Source organism: Physcomitrium patens, chromosome 12, assembly GCF_059467195.1.
Source record: "Physcomitrium patens ecotype Gransden chromosome 12, ASM5946719v1, whole genome shotgun sequence".
NCBI classification, from domain to species: domain Eukaryota; kingdom Viridiplantae; phylum Streptophyta; class Bryopsida; order Funariales; family Funariaceae; genus Physcomitrium; species Physcomitrium patens.
Genome location: NC_143421.1, coordinates 5,326,596 through 5,341,672, shown reverse-complemented (window position 1 = coordinate 5,341,672; position 15,077 = coordinate 5,326,596).

The window sequence follows — 15,077 nt, the reverse complement described above, 5'->3', positions numbered from 1 at the left end:
TTCCTATCTCTGCTCAATTGACCTTCAAAAAAGAGCACAACCACCATTCAGACCAATCTACAGTTTATCACAAAATGAGTTGGCTCAACTCAAGGAATATATTGAAGAGAATTTAGCCAAGAACTTCATACATCATTCCAAATCTCCAGGAGGAGCTCCAATTTTATTTGTGAAGAAAAAAGATGGATCATTATGGATATGTGTTGATTATTGAAGATTCAACAAAATCACCATCAAGAATAGGTACCTGCTATCTTTGATATCTAAATTCTTTGATCAATTGAATGAAGCTAAGATCTATACAAAAATAGATCTACGAGGAGCATATAATCTGGTACGTATCAAAAAAGGAGATGAATAGAAGACTATGTTTCAAACAAGGTATGGACATTTTGAATACAACAACATGCCTTTTGGACTTATAAATATACCAACAGCATTCTAACATTTAATGAATGATGTCTTTCAGGAATTTTTAGATGATTTTGTTATCTGTTACTTAGATAACATCTTAATCTATTCTAAGAACAAAGAAGAACATGAACTTCATGTTCATTATGTGTTACAAAAACTAAGAGATGCAGGACTCTATACTAAGATAGAAAAGTGTGTATTTCACACTACTCAAGTTGACTTCTTACGATACATCATTTCAAATCATGGACTTATAATGGATCCTAAGAAAGTTCAAGCTATTATGGATTGGAAGATTTCAAAAACAGTAAGAGATGTTCAATGCTTTTTGAGATTTGCCAACTACTATCGGATCTTCATCAAAGACTTCTCTCAGGTTGCAGCTCCACTTATACATTTGACTTATAAAGATAAACTTCAATGGAATCAAGAAGTGGAAGTAGCATTTAAAGCTTTGAAGATAGCCTTTATTTGTATAGCAATCTTGTATCACATCGATTTTTTTAAGCCATTTTTTATGGAAACAGATGTATCAAACTTTCTTTTGGATGCCTTATTATGAGATTAATTAAGAGATCTATGACAAAGAATTGCTTGCAATCGTGGATTTATTTTAAGAATGGTGCCATTATTTAGAAGGTGCTCCTTGTCTAATCACCTTGTATATGGATCACAAGAACCTTGAATATTTTATGTCAGCACTTGTTTTGAATTATCGCCAAGCCTATTGGAGTATGTCTTTGTTAAGATTTAAATTCAAGATCACTTATCAACCGAGAAAATAATAAGATTTGTCAGATGTATTCTCTAGACGATCTTACCTTATATCAAAGGAAAGAGATGTTGCTTTTGATCAACAATGGATGATTTTTTTGAAGCCAGAGTATCTTCATCTCTAAGTAATGAAAACAACACTAATTGTTGATTCAACTTTCATTAAGTAAGTTGAGTCAAATATGTCTTTTGATCCTTTTATTTCTAATATTAAGGGAAACCCTTCAAAGTCTCATGATACTTTCAAGTTTGAATTCAAAAATAATCTACTATATTTCAAGGGACACTTGTATGTTCCAGAAGATAAAACTTGATTACATTGTTGTATTACGTACTATCTAGCTTGAGAATGTACTGGGTATCTAGCTGTGGAAGATAAAACGATGTTTTGCAAGTATCTAAGTAGTCTAGTGGATTTCAACTATCTAAATACAAACTATTTTGGATTTCAATATAAAAGCTTAATCTCAATATAAACTATTTAGAATACTATTTTTAATAGCTTTTGGATATTATAAGCACAAATTATTTTATTATTTATTATTTTTATTTTATTTTATTTTATTTTATTATTTTTTTTTTCTAACCCTAATCTTAGACAACGAGCTTTGGCAAGCTGTAATTCTCAATCTGACCATCCAATTGTTGTAAATTTCTACCACTAGTGTCTTTACAAGCCTTCTAAATGTTCAAGAAGTTTCAATCCAATCTAACTTACAGATTGCAAGAAAATGCCATAAATCCACACTGATGTATCTTGACCGCCGCCTACAAGTCCTTGACTTACCACGTCAAAAGTCAACTTATTTCACTCGGTAGATCTCCAGATATTACAAAAACCTTAAACAATTTCAATCTCTTAACTTTCGATACCTCTTTATATTAATGGTCAAATATCCTCTATCTGTTCCGTTAGATTAACATAAACTTTTGCATGCACTCGACATATTCAACCCTCTAGACACCTCTAAATTTCAACCGCAGAAGTTTCTCCAATTTCACAAAACAGTCAAGAGTACCAACCTTAACTTTATTACAAAAAAAATCCAAATCACCAATACAAATACCAACATTCAACAACGATTGCAAAAGTCCTCCCAAATCCTATGAAATCCAATTCTACACCTTTCAAAGGAGCTTGAAGCTAGCTCTCTAACCCCAAATCCCGATCTCCTGAATGCCCTCTTCATTTTTCTCTCCTTTCCTTTAACTCCGTGAGGTCTCCTATTCTTCTACCTTGGACTCCAAATTAGAACAGCCGACAATGCTTCCCCGAAATTCCTATTTCTAAGAGGATCTTATCCCGAAAATGACATTTCTCTCATAACGACATAGAGAATGGAACAGCTTGAGATGGAATCGAAGCCTCCATAATCGAAACCTCATTGGGTTGCTCAACCAAGTCAAGTCCTATACCAGGTAAGAAGCTCGTAACAAGACCCGGATTGGATGTCTCGTAATTGGATCAAATTGGCCCTTCACATCAGGCTCATCCAATTGTTGAATTGGTCCTTTTTTTCTTTTTCTGACTCTTGGTAAGAACGGCTTGGACACATTCCACCCGTCTACCAGAGAATCTTGAAGTCTTTGATTTATCTCCTCAATTTTTCCTTGGCTTTGGATCTACTGATCTCATTTATTGAAATTGAATGGAGCATTACATTACTGATAAGTATGCCCTGACTGTTTACAATTCCTACACATTGGTGCGTAATCATCACTGGCTTTGGACTTAAAACATTCACTAGCATAATGATCAACTTGTCTACAATAGAAACGATGAAGTGGTCTTCTTACACTCCCATTATGCATATTGGATGTTTCCACTGGTATATACCTACTAGGCTTATTCCATGTAGGGTTGAAAAATGATCCTGGTTGTTCCATTGGTACGGAAGGTATTTGGTTCGATGACGTCGATGGGGTGACATTAATTGACTTTGAATATTGGCATTGAAATTGGCCACTATTTCTAACATCCAAGATGACTAAATATTAATAATATCTTTTTTATTTATATTTTTTCCATATGGTCGGGTTACAACATGAGAACGTGTTCTTCAAGCTCATCATGACTTTCCAACAGCAAGACATTTTGGATACAATAAAACTTTAGAACTAATATCCAAAGATTATTGGTGGCTCCAAATGTGGAAGACAATCAAAGATTTTGTACAATCTTGTGATGTTTGCTCAAGATCAAAAATTCCTCGTCATTGACCTTACAAACTTCTTCAGCCATTATCCATTCCAGAACAACCATGGTCTTCTATTTCTATAGATTTCATCATGGATCTTCCAATCTCACATTCTTATGATTCCATATTTGTGATAGTAGATCATTTTACTAAAATGGCACATTTTGTACCATGTACAAAATCTATCACAGGTGAAGAAACATCTAAGCTCTTTTTTGACAATATCTATCACTATCATGGATTATCCAAGGATATTATATCAATTAGAAGAATTCAATTTGTATCAAGATTTTGGTGGACTCTTTTCAAGATTTTAAACATGGATATAAAACTATCTTTGACATTCCATCCTCAAATTGATGGACAAACTGAGCATGTTAATCAAGTTTTGGAATAGTATTTAAGATGTACCATTAACTACCAATAAGATGATTGGACAACTCTTTTGCCATAGGCAGAGTTTACTTATAATAATATAATGTCATAAAGTGTGATTTGCTATTTGGAAATATACTAGGTATCTTATTGTAAAAAATTTAGTTTAAACTTTTATATAAATCTTGTCTTAGCTTCCAAAATTTTTTTAATTTGCATAAAACTCAAAATATAACAAAATTCCTTCAAAACATATTTTTCCTGTGAAGGATTTTCTCTTCTTGAACTTTAAAAACTCATAACTCTTGATCTAACTATTCAATTTTTTTCAACTTTATAGAATAGGTAGAATTCACCCTTAAATTTTACCACAAAAAAAACCAACTATAAATTCACTTCCAAACTTTTGGCATCTAAGAAACCCTAGCAAATACTTTAAATCCTAATTTACAAGCATTTGAACATTATTTTCTTAATATTTCAAGAATATAATATGAAAATATCATCAAACCTATGTACAAAGTTTATTAATATGAACTTACATATTTTTTGAAATTTTGAGCCAAAATCTTGTCAAATTGCTCAAGATATAGCTCAAGACACAACCACTAGTAAATAGGGTCACTTACTTATCTAAGATTGCATGCACTGACTTCAAAATCCAATAATTCCTTCATTTTAACTTGAAATCTAGCAAGAAATATGCAAAAAGTGTAGCCACAAAATTTTTCTCTCTAGTCACAATCTCCAATCCTCAATTATCCTGTGTACAGGTGCGTTATATTGAAAAGAGTGACAATAGCTCCCAAATCAACATCTTATCTTTGAGCATCTATATCTCTTTCATATAAACTCCAAATCATATAAGATTTGTACCAAAACCATAGCCAAAAACCTAAAATTGCTGATCCTAGCCTTCAAAGCTCAAATGGCTCCGAAAAACTAACCCTATACTCTAATATGGCCTCGAGCAACCTCCTTGAAGTCCATTGGTCATGATTTTTGACCAATAGAAATGGTAATTTTTATCATCCATCTCCATTCATCTATATTGATGCCTTAAACTCTCTTTTTACTACCAAAATCCCTCTCCAACTCTTTTTTTTACAAGATTTACTCAATATATGTCCTAAACACTAAATTAAAGAATCAAAATAAGACTTCAAGAATTACCAATGTCTAAGAAAGGTGATTCTAAATATTTAAAATTACTATCAAAAAAATCAATCTCAAAAGCTATTATCAAAAGAAAATAAAGTTATATTAATTCTAATAGTAATTATTTTAAACAACCTCCTTTTAAAGTAGTAATTTAACCACATTCTACAACCAACTAAAATCTAGTAACATGGCTCTCACCATGTTGTTAAGTAAATTATACATTAAATATATAATCACATTATTTTTACATGGTAGCCAAAATACAACACGACAATGGTACATTCTTCTATAAAATAAATATCTTTTTTTGCCAATTATGGTTATCATATACCATTTGATACTTTTGACTTTTTAAAAACTGATAATCTTGCAGCAAAAGATTTGGCAAACCATTTGTCTAAGCTACATGCAACAATGAAGGCATAGTTAAAAGAAGCTCAAGAACAACAAAACATCAATATGGATGTCTATGGAAAGGAACAACTACCATTCTACATAGGTGATAAGGTATGGTTACTGTGTTGTAATATCAAGACTATTCATCCTTGCGACAAGCTGGACTATCAAAAGCTTAGACCATTTTCTATTTCTGCACAAATCAATCCAGTTGCATATCATTTATACCTATTAGAGTCAATGAAAATCCATCCAATATTCCACATATCTCTTTTTGAACCATACAAGACAGTGGACATACCAATAAAAAGATAAGCTCCACCTCCTCTTATAGGAGTAGACAATAATAAAGTGTTCGAAGTCAAAGAAGTCTTAGATTCAAGGTGGCGCCAAAATAAATTGGAATATCTTTTCCATTCACACAGATATGATATTAATGAATGCACACGGGAGCCAATAAAAAATCTTGTAAATGCAAAAAAGGTGGTGGAGGCTTTTCATCGATGACATCCATCAAAAACAACATGAAAACCTTCTTTATAAAAGAAATAGATCTAAGCAAGATAACATTCTACTTTCAATTCTTGTTTGTAGCTTCTTTGTAGTTGTGATGCTGAAGAGATGAAAAACCAACAACTAGTAGATTTGAATCAAGAACCTTTATTTGCTGACTTATCGGATGAGACATTATAATTGTCACAACCTTCAAGCTGATGCAACTGACTTGAAGATCCTTAAGAATGACATGTTTTTCCTCGAATAGATGGCGAGATACAAGGCATTTGATATAATGACCTTGGAAAGAACTTCCAATGTTTGGTGATTTTACTAGAAGTAGGAACAACTCCTGATGGTGTTCCAAATGTTTTATTTGAAGGAAGTTATGAAGGCCTCAACAATAATCAAATAATTGGGTGGTCTTTCTACCTTGGTATGTGACACTATCGATGGTTGAGAGATCATATAAATCATCTTTGAAGAGAACAAAGATCAAAGTATGTGGCAAATATAATTTGTCGCATCTTAGACTCCCTCGACATTGAATCATTGTTCCTCATGGAACTTATTCCTAGAAGGGGGAATAATATCACAAACATATATTTATTGTAATTATTATCTAGGTCATATGAATAGGATGAAGTAGATAAAAGTAGACTAATTTCATAATATCTTTTAGAGAAGCTTCTCAAAAATTTCATAGACGCTGCTTTGACTTTACATGTGTTTATACTTGATTGATAGGTTAGAAATTTGGTCAAATAGTTAACCATGTGCCACACATGTTGGTAGCTTATGGAACAAGCTAAGTATGTGGCACCCATATAGAAAACTTGTCTTACAAGTTAAGATATGTGTTGTCCAAAGTCAACTTATTTTTGGAGGTCCTATAGAATGTCACTACATAGCTCTTAAGTAGATAGTATATATAGAGGCAAGAGTGAAGCCTTCTTCATTCTTATCAATTCCTTTTTTGCTTCTAGTCTAGTTTCAAGGATCTCTAGTTTTCTTGTCTTTTAGCAATAGCCATTCTAATTTCTTTTTTAATATATATATTTATTTATTTTTATTATTTTCATCTTTCTTTAAAAAAATTCTCACTTGTTTATTTGTTTTTATTAAGTTTTTGTCCTTGACATCATGTCTCTTACAGTTTGACAAGAGTGCTAACATATTGTTTCTCTCTTGTTTTTGAAGTAAGTGGGTTATCCCACTTCTATTATTATTTTTTGAAGGTTGCAGACTACCTACCTTTTAAATAAAAAAAATCTTGTTTTCTAATACTGATCTTTTGTTATAGAGAGTGAATTATCTTTCTTTGTGGAAATTTTTATTAGAGGTTGCAGATTACTCTCTTCTAATTTAACTTTTTGGATTTGTTTGAATTTCCTATGAAAAGAAAGATTACCGATGCTATTCTTAGTAGAAGTGAAAATAGATTTACAATTATTATAGATCTTCATGAGCTTGACAATATTCTTAGAGTAGAAATCTGATATATTTTTAACATAAATCATGGAGGTGCTATGCCTACGCCTATGGAAGAAGTTCAGAGTTTGAAGCAAGAAGTTGTGCAATTGAAGGAAGCAAGTAGATCGACTTCACAACCAAATCTAAAGAATTTTTCTTCTATGAGTATAATAAGGATAAGGTTTACTATGCCTAAGAAGTTTCATGGAACAAGATCAAAATTTTAAAGATTTTTGCAACAAGTGAAGTTCTATCTAAGGTTGCATCCTTTTCAATATCGTGATGGATTTACTCAAGTTAGATTCATAGATGCACTTCTATCAGGATGTACTTTTTTTTAGTTTGTACTTTTAATGGAAAAAGATTCACGACTCCTTTATGATTTGAATTCATTCCTAGAAGTATTTATAGCCACATTCAAAGAAAGTAATCAAGAACAAAGTAATAGAGATCAAAATCTTATCTTTATGATAAAGATCACAATCAGCCACCATATATGTTGCTGAATTCCAAAACCTTGCTTGTAATGTGGACTAGAATGACAAAGCTCTCATCTATCAATTTTGATATGGATTAAAAGATAGTATCAAAGATTTATTATTAACAATACCAAAAGCAAAATCTTTGAAACAATTTATTGTTCAAACCATTGCATGCGACAATCAATTATTTGAAAGGCGTCAAGAATAATGACTTGGCTAAAGAAGAACAAGTCAAGTAATGGTAGAAGCTTCCAAGTTTTTTAAAACGTATTTATCAAGGCCAAAACCAATACAAATTAATATGATATATTTTAAAATTTTCACAGAGCAGGAAAAGATTTGATGTCGTTAAGAAGGTTTGTATTTATATTGTGAAGAAGCTAAGTATATTACTCAGCATTATTTAAAGAAGCAACAAAATTAAAAAATGATGAGCACAATTACCAAAAAAAATAATGTGTTGAAAAACAGGTTTCTTCAACTACAATAGAGATTGTGCAATTGGAATCATGTGCAACACCTAGTAAAGGTCTTATTCTCTTCTTAAATCCCTCACTTTATTTTATAATAGATATATGTTTATGACCTAAAAATCACAAAGTCTTTGCCTTATTAGATTCAAGAGCCTCAACTCATTTTATAGACAAAGATTTTGTCAAAAATCAAAAAATATTTTTAATCAAGAAAATTGAATCCATACATGTAGAAGTCATAGATGGTCATTTGTTATCTTTTCGAAATGTTATCCATGAGAATATTCTTTTAGATATAATAATTAAAGATTATAACAACATAGTAGTATTTAATATAATAAGATCTCTCTCCAATTCAGTTATTTTAGGATTATTGTGGCTAGAAAAATATAACTCTCAAATAGATTAGATTTCTTATAACCTTAATTTTTCTAGTAGTATAATCCAAGATCAAGTTAGTAAAGTAGAAGTACAAAAGTCTAGTATTTCCAAACCTTTACTAGTAGATATAAGAGCTTTCATGCATGCTATAAAAGAAAGATCATCTTTTGCTATATATGCTATGTCCATTTCTAATGGTGAAAAAATGTCAAGTGATATTTCTAACCAATATAAAGAATTTCAAGACATTTTTGAAAAAAAAAAATGTAAATATTCTTCCAAAGCATTGACCTTATGATTAATCAATTGATTTACAAGAAAGAGCTCAACCACCATTTGGACCAATTCATAGCTTATCATTGAATGAATTGGCTACATTAAAGGAGTAGATTGATGAAAACTTGACAAAGAACCTCATACACTATTCTAAATCCTCAATTGAGGCTCTTATTTTATTTTTAAAGAAAAAAGACGGATCTCTGTAGATGTATGTAGATTATCGAGGACATAATAAGATCACCATAAAGAATAAGTATCCTTTGCGTTTGATTTTAGGACTTCTTGACCAATTCAATCAAAAAAAGATCTATATGAAAATAGATCTATGAGGAACATACAATTTAGTTCATATCAAAGAAGGAAATGAATAGAAGGCTGCTTTTTGAATTAAGTATGGATATTTTGAATACAATGTCATGCTTTTTGGACTCACAAATGCACCAGTTGCTTTTCAACATCTTATGAATGATGTTTTTTATGAATTTCTAGATGAATTTACCATTTACTATTTAAAAAATATTCTAATCTACTCTAAGAATATAGAAGAACATGAACTTCATATTTTTCATGTATTATAAAAATTTAGAGATACAGGATTATATGCCAAGTTGAAAAAGTGTGTATTCCACACTACTTAAGTTGACATTTTAGGATACATCATTTCTAACGAAGGCCTTATGATGGATCCTAAGAAGGTCCAAACTATCATACATTGGAAGATTTCAAGAACAGTATGAAATGTGTAATATTTTTTAGGCTTTGCTAATTACTATCAAATCTTCATTAAGAACTTTTTTTTAAGTTATAGTTCTATTTATACGTTTGACTTGTAAAGACAAACTTAAGTACAATAAAGAATCAAAAGCATCATTTGATGCTTTAAAGAAGGAGTTTATTTTTGCACCAATCTTTCATTGAGTCAACTTTTCCAAGGCATTTTTTATAGAAACAAATGCTTCAGACTTTGCTATGTATACTGTGTTGTTACATATGGGAACAGATGACAAATTCCATCTAGTAGCTTTCCATTCCAGAAAATTTTCAATAGCAGAGATTAATTATGAGATCTATGACAAAGAGCTCCTTGCAATTATGGATTCATTTCAAAAATGGCATCATTATCTAGAAGGCACTTCAAGTCTAGTTACTATGTATATGGATCATAAGAACCTCAAGTACTTTATGTCAGCATGTGTTTTGAATCATCATCAAGTCCATTGGAGCATGTCTTTATCCAAATTTAATTTCAAGATCATTTATTGACTCGAAAAACAACAAGGTCTATCAAACGTCCTTTCTATAATGTTTTTACATCAAAAGAAGGAGATGCATCTTTTGATCAACATAGAATGATCTTCTTAAAGCTCGAGCATTTTTAACTTTGAGCAATAAAATCAACATTGACTATTGATTCAACCTTTGTCAAGTAAATTTAATTAAGTATATCCTCTAATCTTGTTATTCATGAAATCAAGAATACTTCTTCTAAGTCTTATAATATTTCAAAGTTTGAGTTTAAAAACAACCTATTATATTTTGAAGATCACCTATGTACTTCAAAAGGCAAGGTATAATTACATGTCTTTTAAATTCGTCATAATTTTTTAGCAGCTATAAATTTTGGATGCAATAAGACTTTAGAGCTAATATCAAGAGATTTTTAGTGGCCTCAAATGTGGAAGGCAGTCAAAGACTTTGTACAATCATACAATACTTGTTCAAGGTTTAAAACTCCTTGACATCGACCTTATGGACTACTTCAATCGTTACCTATTCTAGAACAACCATAGTCTTTTGTTTCTACGGATTTCATCATAGATCTTTTAGTCTCAAGTTCATATGATTCCTTATTTGTAATCATAGATCACTTCAAAAAAATGGTACATTTTGTACTATGTATAAAATCAATTTCAAGTGAAAAAACAACTAAGCTTTTCATAAACAATATCTATTGCTATCATAGATTGCTAAAAGATATTATATCAGATAACGGGACTCAATTTATATCAAGATTTTAAAGAACCTTATTCAAGATTCTAAAGGTGGATATTAAACTTTTTTTGGCTTTTCATCCTCAAACGCATGGGTAAACGGAATGAATGAATCAAATTTTAGAACAATATTTGAGGTATACTATCAACTATCATCAAGGTGATTGAAAAACTCTTTTGTCATTCATAGATTTTGCATAAAATAATTTGGTACATTCTTCTACTCAATAAACACTTTTTTTTGTTAATTATGGTTATCATCTACAACTTATTTTTGACTTTTCAAAAGTTGATAATTTTGTGGCAGAAGATATAGCAAATTATTTATCATAGCTACATGCAACAATGAAGATACAATTAAAAGAAGCTCAAGGACCACAAAAGACCAACACGGATGCCTATCATAAGGAGCAACCATAATTCAACATAGGTAACAAGGTATGATTACTTCATCGTAATATCAAGACTACATGTTCTTGTGATAAGTTGAACTATTGTACGCTGGGATTTTTTTTTATTTGTGAACAAATCAATCCTGTTGCTTATCAATTACATCTACCAAAGTCTATGAAGATCTACCATATATTTTACATATCCCTTCTTGAGCCGTATAAGACAATGAATATTTTGGCAAGAAGACAAATGCCACCTCCTCCTATAGAAGTAGATAATAATCAAGAGTTCAAGGTGGAAGAAGTCTTAGACTCAAGGCAGTACTGAAATAGGTTAGAATATCTTATTCATTGGTATAGATATGATATTAATGAACATGGAAGCCATCAAAGAATCTTGAAAATGTAGCAAAGAAAGTTGAAGCTTTTCATCAACAAAATCTATCAAAATTAAGATGAAGAATAGCAAATTTTTGTTATAAAAGAAACAAGATCAAAAAAAGATAACATTCTACATTCTATCTTTTTTTTTAGTTTATGCATGTTTATGATGCTAAAGAGATGGAAAACCAACAACTAGCAGATTCTACTCAAAATCTTTTATTTACAGACTTACTATATGAGACATTGCAATTGTTATAATCTTCAAGACAACAAAATCGAGATAAAGATCCTCAAGAATGACATATATTTCCTTGAATAGATGGTGAGATACAACATGTTTGATATCATGACCTTAGAAGAGACTCTTGTTGTTTGGTGATTTTATTAGAGGTAAGAATAATACCTGATGGTATTTCAAATGTTTTATTTGAAAGAAGTTACAAAGGCCTCAATAATGACCAAATAACAGGGTGGTCTTTATGCCTTGGTATGGGAGACTATCGATGGCTGAGAAGGCCTATCAACTATCTTCAAAGAGAACAAAGATTAGAATATGTAACAAAAATAATTCATCGCATCTTAGACTTTGTCAATATATGAAGATCTCTCCTTGTGGAATTTGTCTCTAGAAGGGAGGGTAGTGTCACGGACACATACATTTACTTCAATAATTACTTATATGATTAGGTAGAAGTAGGTAAATATAGATTAATTTCATGAAGTCTTTTAGTGAAGCTTCCTAGACATGATTTTGATTTTAAATGTGGAAACTTGGTCAACAAGTTAACTATGTGTTGGTAGCTTATGGAACAAGTTAACTCTGCATAATAGTTTGTCGAACAAGCTAACCATGTGGCGCATACATAGATAACTTGTCTTGTAAGTTAAGACATGTAGCTAGCAAAGTTAACATGTTTTAGAGGTCCTATAGGACATCACCAGCTAGCTCCTAGTTAAGAGTAAATATGGAGGTAAGAGTGAAGCCTTCTTCACTCTTGTCAATGCCATTCTAGTCATTAGTCTTGTTTCATGACTTTTTAGTTTTTTATTTTTAGCAATAGCTATTTTAGTTAATATTACATTACCTTTTGAGTGACTTTCTAGTTCTCTTTAGTGACATAAGAGTGTATCAAGGGTTCTCTTTCTTTGAGATTCATGTTCTTGACACCACTATTATATGTAACTTCTATATATATTCTATACTTCAAAGAACCAATTAGCAAACTTGCCATCTATTTCAATTAATTCTTAATTCTACCTCATATTTTCTTTTAATATATAAATCTTTATTTGAGACCAAAGTATCAAATATCAAAAAGATGTCATAATTTTCTCTCAAATTTCTTTCACAATCATAGTCAATAATTAACAAAATCTCTTCAAAAGACTATATAAACTATTAAATTGATTCACTAGTTGTTTTAAAATAAAATGATATATTTAAAGTGCCAAATTATAATTTTTATATGAAGGTTAGTTTAGAATATTTTAGATGAAGGAAATTTAGTTATAATATAAGAAATTATTAATTATAATAATCTAAAAGATGTATAAGTTCTAAAGGCTTAAAATTAAATTCCTTCTCATGGAAAAATAAATATATTGGTATTAATTTTTAGTCCTTAGTTATTTCATTTATTTCTATTAATTCTTTTTTTTTTCTTTCTTTCTTCTTATTTCTTAATTTAGATATATTCAAACTTTTATTCTTAAAAAAAATGATAGAATTTTATCATTGTCCTAACTTTTTAGAATTACTAAAACCTCCAAAGATATGTAGAATTATAATTTCTCAAAATCCATGATCTTTTAGAAAATTTCAAGTTTAATTTGGTGGTACAACTTCCATAAGTTCTTTGATAAAATCATTACACTATTTGGTAATTAACTTCTTGCATTTAAATAGTCAATTAGTTTTAGATCATAATTCTTTAAAACTATATAAATAGCATATTTGGCATGGATTTGGACAAGCAAAGAAGTGATCTTAGACTAAAAATATATTTTAAATGCAATAGTGGCATTAATTTAACAGAAACATATTTATTAGATAGTTATAAGGGCTTTCAATTCTAAAATTAGATTAAGATTTAAGAGGCCTTGTGAACTATAGATCTTGATTAATATGACCTTTCAATTATACTCCAAAATTTAAATTTTTATTATTTTCTTATTTTATGATAATTGAATATGGTAGATTAGGATTTATATAAGTAAAATTTAATTTTATAGAATTATTAGGATTGCAACCTTTGATGGTATAAATTATAGCCTAATTCTTTGAGTTATGTTAATTAGGAACAAAGTGATAAGAGTTAGAAAATTAAAATATTAACTTAGTTAGTTTTAATAATTTAAAGGTTGTTAGTTACTACTATGAGGATTGAATAAAAGCCTATGAGTTCACCTATAATTATTTCACATGATTTAGAATGACTTAGAATTATAATTTTTTAAAAGGTTTAGTGAAGTTTAACAATGATGATTTTGAAATTTCCTCCAATTCAACAAATTTAAGTGGCTTAGTGGTTCTTATAATTAATAGAAGCATTTTTAATGCAATGTTGGCACCAGATTCACTCCGTGGAGTGAAGAAAATAAGATCAGTACCCTCTCCTTCAAAATACAAGTAAAGCAATGAAATTCTCATTTTGAAGGATTTTACAAGAATTTCCAAGATCCTTTTAGGTAAACATTTTCATAAAAATTACCATTGAGTATGAATTGAGTAGTCAATTTCAGCATTAAAAGGTATTTTGAATACAATGGTGAAGTTAGATTTATCAAAAGATGCTTTTTTGACCACTTACAAGAACCATCAGCATTAGTAACGAAATTGGCCTTTGGATGAATAAAGGTCATAGATCTACATTAAAGATCTTAGAGATCAAGGGTGGAGATGTGGCCGCCATTCCACAACCCACCACTCAATTGTATAAGAGAGGCTTGGTTCTCCAATCCCTCTCTTTCTCCTCTTTTTGTGAGGAAAAAATCTATGCCAAATTTTGGCGTCAAATTCTAATTTTAATTTTGTTTTTAATTTTTAATCTCATTGTGAACTTGTGGTTGTGTATGCATGGATCTTGAGTAGTGAATGTTGGTCTTTGGGTTTTAAGACATAAATCATTGTCGTAGATAGCTCCCTCGGCCTACCAAATATCCCAAGGATTTAAGAGCCTTGGATCTCCTTCAATTAGTCATTTAATTTTTTGAGTTTTGATGTAAATTTTTTTGTAGTTGTATCTTTTGGTGTTAGCTTACTAACAAGATAAGGATCGTTTGATTTGGAGTAAGAGCAAAATTTTGGTAGAATTTTGAATGTGAAGGGATTGGCTGCCTTGGCAATTTAGATTCCCATCTTTGAAAAGGCACTTCTTAGTGCTTTTTGATTGGATTATTTTTAGCTTTC